Source organism: Cupressus sempervirens, chromosome 9 (assembly GCF_028749045.1).
Source record: "Cupressus sempervirens isolate cs-2001-9-10 chromosome 9, ASM2874904v1, whole genome shotgun sequence".
NCBI lineage: Eukaryota > Viridiplantae > Streptophyta > Pinopsida > Cupressales > Cupressaceae > Cupressus > Cupressus sempervirens.
The window spans coordinates 482,705,783-482,711,951 of record NC_143126.1 but is presented as its reverse complement, the minus strand read 5'-3'; the positions used below and the strand labels follow the sequence as shown (position 1 = coordinate 482,711,951).

At 37.6% G+C, this 6,169-nt stretch overlaps 1 pseudogene across 1 annotated transcript; it reads right to left on the bottom strand.

The window, feature by feature from the left end:
- Window positions 1-1,517: 1,517 nt before the first annotated feature.
- Window positions 1,518-5,236, bottom strand: LOC149539436 (pentatricopeptide repeat-containing protein At2g13600 pseudogene; annotated as a pseudogene). Its single transcript, XR_016356233.1, has one exon. The product of XR_016356233.1 is annotated as a pentatricopeptide repeat-containing protein At2g13600 pseudogene (transcript).
- Between the last annotated feature and the right edge of the window lie 933 nt (window positions 5,237-6,169).

Genomic DNA, 6,169 nt, shown 5'->3' with positions numbered 1-6,169 from the left:
CATTTTCATATTAACCAGCTGCTTAATGAGAATAACTTTATTCAATGCTGAAGGTTTTTCATACAATTTATCCAATATAGTCATCAATTCAGCAGCTGTTTTCGCTTAGATATATTAAATGCCACAGATGGAGACAAGCACAACTGAATTGCTCCTAGTGCTTTTCTATCTAAAATATCCCAATCTTCATCAGACATGGCTACAGGTTTCTTAGCCTTACCTTGTAATGGTCACCATAGATCATTTCGGTATAAAGAATCCCCCATCTGCATTTTCCACGATACATAATTTTGCCCATTGAACCTTTCAACTTTTATTTCTTCAAGCGCAATTGCTCCCACTCAAACTTGAATCTCTCTTGCTGAACACGATTGAGCACAAACTGCTCTGATACCAATTATTAAAATATTAAACAACAAAATTTTTAAATTAACAATACAAAGTTGACAATCCGCTCTTCAAACAGAGCAATAATTTTATTAATCTTTAATTCAGAGTTACAATTCTCATACATTACAATGCAGCAGCAATGTCCTTTTATAAAGGAACATTGTTAGAATATGAACAGCCAAGAGATTTGGAGGGAAAACTTGACTGCTGGGTTTCATATCTTTACAACTTGTTCCTGTGTGTGGTTTCTTCTTTGACCTTTCTTAAGGGCTTCCATCCTTGTTTGCATCTTCTTTATGGCTTCTAGTAATCTGTCAAATTCCCCTACAAAATTTTCTATTGCAATCTCTATTCTTCTTAAGGTGTTTTGTTGTGTTTGCTCTCCAGTGCTATGGAAACAGCTCCATTTTGATCACAATCTTATGCAGAGATGCTCATCTCCATACACTATCTTGTTGGGCTCTTGCCAACCCTAAATTGAGAATAACATCTCCTCTTCACTGTTGTGATTTGCTTTGATATCAGCGAATCACATAGTCTTCATATGTGTAACAATTGGATAGGAGATCGCTGTAGTTGGTTATCTACTACTAATAGATTTTCCATTGTTTTGTTCTTAAAGGCCAGCCCCCTTGTGTAGACTACTGTAATATCAAAAACAGTTAGATAAGAGATCACTCCAGACAACCTTGGAACAGCGTCTCCAACCAAAGTGCAACAAAGTGGAAACAAGACTACTGAAAAGTCACTTGTAGCAATAAACACTACGATAGGTTTATGCACAATGTGAATCACAAGAAATAGCACAAACTCACCAACCGAAATTTAAACTCACAACAAAGCCAATAAATGACCACTTAAATACAACCACTAGTAAAATACAATAACATTGACTCTCGAGGCAAACAACTAACATTACAACTGTTAACAAGTGCATTTGCCATTTTGAGAATGATTATTTCTAATTGTTTCAAGTGAAATTAACATAATACAGGCAAACTGCTTATAATTGATACAAGTAAATAAACAGAGAAATATAAACAATTTACAAATTATTGCAAGTGAAGTTAGCACGATATTCTCTACACCAAACATATCACAAAAAGAATTGATAATGACTCTTGAGCAGCATATTAAAAATTCCATTTCATTATATCAAAGATACAAGATCACAGGTCTTATGATGGTTGGAAATACAGCCATATAATTATGATTTAGTCCATAGCACCGCAAGAGAAATTTTTTGACACTGCCTATCTTTGGCATTGGACTGCATCCCAGATTATGCAGGGTTCCAAAGTATGCGCCCTTTTCCTTTTAAGTCAGTTCTCTATCTTTCTTCATACATAGTCCTCTTTTTCTCAGACGTCTTCTGTAAAGAGTATGAGATGGTTTCATATTACTAACAAAAGAGTACGAGATAGTTTCATATTACCATAATTCATTTATTTGTAAACCCATATACAAACTGCCTGATGTGGTGGACTATTAAAAAATCTATCTTTCTTTCCTTCTCATGTCTCATAACACTTCTTTTTGCTTCAAACCGATTAACTTTAGACATGGTGGGCTCAGTTCAATTATTCTCCTAGTCTTCTTCTCGGCCGTATTCTCCTTGTTCAATTTTTTGTTTTATTTCATTGGAGCTCTATTTCTTATTTTACATAGCCTCTGCCTTCTTCCTTCATCTGTGTGATCTGATTTTCTTTCTCAGGCTGCTTCATCTTCTCCCACGGCCAGGCATTTTTTCTCAAAAGATGAAAAAAAAATCGGAGCTCCAATCTTGTATAGTGAGATCTTGAATCTCTACCAAGGAGGTTCATATATATTGAAAAAGTTGAGTGCACTAATTGTTCGATGCACCGAAACGAAGTTTGCAATCCTCAAACTCCCAAGCTCAGTCATATTGACACAGCTGGGCAATTCTGAAGGTAAAGGAGGTAAATTGAATTTTGAAATTGAATTTGTGTACCCTTCAATTAAATCCTTCGTGATCCCAACACCTGCAATACACAAAAATACAGCATGATGCAGCATAAAATCTAAAGTCATCTGCTTGAGGCTTGCACAGATTACTGGATTATGAAATGTTCTGCCATCACAATCCAAATGCAATTGCCAGCTTCTCACTTCGGTAATGGAGGACAGTTATTTTCCTTTCCCTCCCACAGCATTCAATATATGTCTTACATTTTTAGAAAATGTCCTCTCGCTTTCTTCTCCCCAGACAAATTCTCCGACTTTGCATAGATTCCAGGGTCTGCGGGCGTGATTTGTCTCCCAAACAAAAAGCATTTATCATTTTCTAATCTTCAATCCAACTATAGCATCAAAATGCAAATGGCATTGCCAAGTTCTTATTTTGGGCAGAGAGTTGGTTATTTTTCTGTCTACTCCACATCATACGTTATGTTTTGAATTTAGAAAATATTCTGTTGCTTTCCTCTCCCTCAACAAATTCTCCTAACTCTGCATAGTTCTACTGTGTCTGCAGGTGTGATTTGTGTATCATTTTCTGATCTTCAATCTAGCTATTGCATCATCATCCAAATGCAATTGTCAACTTCTCACTTTGGTGGCAGAGGGATAGATGTTCTTGTTCCTACTCACATCATTCAGTGTATGGCTTGAACTTGAAAATATTCCGTTGATTTCTTCTCCCTAGACAAATCCTCCAACTCTGCGTAGATCTCCCGTGTCTGTGGCTGTGATTTGTCTCCTACACAAAAAGCATGTATCATTTTCTGGTCTTCAATCCAACTACACCCTGGTACCTTTTTGATTCCTCTATTTTTCATCAATCTCCTTAGCATTTGGACCTCACTCCACATACCCACTTCAGCATAGATGTTTGACAGAAGAACATATGCTGGAACATTTTCAGGATCCAGCTCAAAAAGAAGAGTAGCTGTAAATAATCCTAAACCAATATTCTTATGTGATCTACAGGGACCAAGCAAACATTTCCACACAATCACCACAGGTCTAAGAGGCATCTTGATGATAAAATCTAGAGTTTCCTCAAGATAGCCAGCACGGGAAAGAAGGTCAACCACGCACACATAATGATCAATTGTAAGCATACTGCAATTGAATTCACTCATGCTGTTAAAGTATTTACAGCCCTCATCCACTAAACCTGCATGGCTGCATGCTAATAAAATACACGTGTAACTTACATGGTCAGGGGATGTTCCAGAGTGTTTCATTAATTCAAAAAGTTTAAAAGCATCCTTGCAAAAGCCATTTTGTGCATATCCTGCAATCATAGCATTCCATGCAATCACATCTCTTCGAGGCATTCTATCGAAAAGGGCACGTGCCTTGTGTATGCTTCCACATTTTGCATACAAGTCCATCAGGGCATTCACAACTACAACATCAGACAAAAGTTCATGTTCAATTATGCTTCGGTGAATGTCCATACCCTGTTCTACAACTCCCATCTTGGCACAGGCTGGAAGGATGCTAGCAAAGGTTGTGGAGTCTGGCTTTATACCTGCTACATGCATTTGCTTAAAGGTTTCCAAAGCTTTTTCATCGAACCCGTTTTGTGCATAACCTCCAATCATGGCAGTCCATGAGATTACATTTCTTTCGGGCATTTCTGTGAAAAGATTTGAAGCCACGTCAAGAACACCATTGCTTACATATCCTACAACCATTGCAGTCCATGAGATCACATCTTTTTTAGAAATTTTGTCAAACAGTTCACGTGCTTTGTAGAGGCTTCCACATTTTATATACATATCTAGCAGGGCGTTTGCAACTATAACATCCGAAGAAAATCCAGTCTCTATTATACTTCGATGGATGTGCATACCCTGGTCCAGTGATCCCATTTTGGCACAGGCTGGTAGGATGCCAACAAAAGTTGAAGAAACTGGATTAACACCTGCCAATTGCATCTGCTTATAAGTTTCCAAGGCCGCCTCAACAAATCCATTCTGGGCATATCCGGCAATTATCACATTCCATGAGATCACATTTCTTTGAGGCATTTCTTTGAAGAGCCTAAGAGCCTCCTCAAGTTCACCATTTTGTGCATATCCTGCAACCATTGCAGTCCATGAGACCACGTCTCTTTCAGGCATTTCGTCAAACAATTGACGTGCCTTGTTTAGACTTCCGCATTTTACATACATGTCAACCAGAGCACTTGTAACGACAACATCTGAAGGAAACCCAGTTTCGATTATGTTTTGATGGATTCCCATGCCCTCTTTGAAAGCACTTATTTTGGCACAGGTTGGAAGCACGCTGGCAAAGGTGAACTGATCAGACTGGATGCCTGTTCGTTGCATTTGGTGAAAGAGTGCCAATGTCTCTCGAGGAAAACCATGTCTTCTGTAAGCCGCAATGATGATATTCCATGAAAAGACATCTCGTTCGATCATTTGGTTGAAAACTTCGCGCGCATTAGCTAAACTTCCGCACTTGGCATACATTTTTATAAGATTATCTTGTAAACATTTGTGTCGCGCGAACTTGAAATTCTTCATTGATGCGGGCGTCGATTTTCTTACTCTCTAATTGGGATTCCATGGAAACGCTGTTGAGCCATAGTTGCCGATACGTAAAAGAGTTCACAGGCAGGTTATGCAGAGCTTCTTCAAAGCGTCTGTCTGTCTCTACATGATGCTTCCTGATAGACTTCTGCATTTGGCTTTGTAAGAAACCAATTGAAGCCTTAAAATTGAGCATCGTTATTCACCATTCAGTCCAGTTTTGATTATAATAAGTAGGCCATGGAAACAACCCCAATTTTTACAGAGCAGAGGAGCAGAACCGCAGGAACTAGAAAAAGACGGCGAGCAACATATGTGCTTAAAACGCTTCTACTATTTAACACTGGCTAGGGTGCATATATGTTGCCCCTTGGGCACGGGCCAAAAAGATTACATCAGATAACTTTAGGCTATTAAAGCAAACGTGGAGTTTTAAAATAAAAGAGATAGTTTAGTGAATGTTATGCAAGGAGGACAATGATTTCTTATGTCTTCAAATTTTTTAAAATTTCTTTGGCACATAATTAGTTTAAATTAAGAAGTGTGTTCAAAATTAAAAAAAAAAAAAAAAATTCTAATTTTCAATTGGTCGCGAAGATTTTTATTTAAGGTAATTTTTTTTTTAATTATGAAAAAGTGGACATTTTTCTTTTAATTTAGAAAAAATAGACAGAAAAAATGAGGTAGACAAGCTTTTATTAATTATTACAATTATTGTTGTTCGAAGTTGTAGGTCGGGGAAAAATAAATCAAGCTTCTTTCTTATGATTTCTAGTGTTTTCCAGGTGTACCCACAATTTCCATGGCTTCCTGTTCTAGGTTAGCTAGCAATAAAAACTCTGGTCTTGTGACATATTTCTCCCACTTTTGAGGTTTGTTTTGGTGTCGTTGAGCTTATTGGAATGACGTGGTAGCCTGAGGATATGGGAGCTCAAAAATAGGTCATGGACATCAAGCAAAGTATAGTGGTTAATCGTGGAAGTCTCCCTCTCTAACAATAGAATCCTATGCAAGCTAGAACTGTGCATCTAGATGGTCTAGAATGGGAAGACCCCTATAGAATTTGGTGCATACAAAACCTATAGTCAACTCATAATTAAACCAATATTTGGATTCTGGAATGCCTCCACATAAGATGAAGCAATTCTCCACATCTAAACAAAATCAACATCTCCTCCAAACATTTGTGAAAAAGAAAAAACTATTAACTACAACAGTTTGAGTAGAGCGGCCAAAGAAAGCAAAGGCAACAAAGACATAACCAGTTGTAG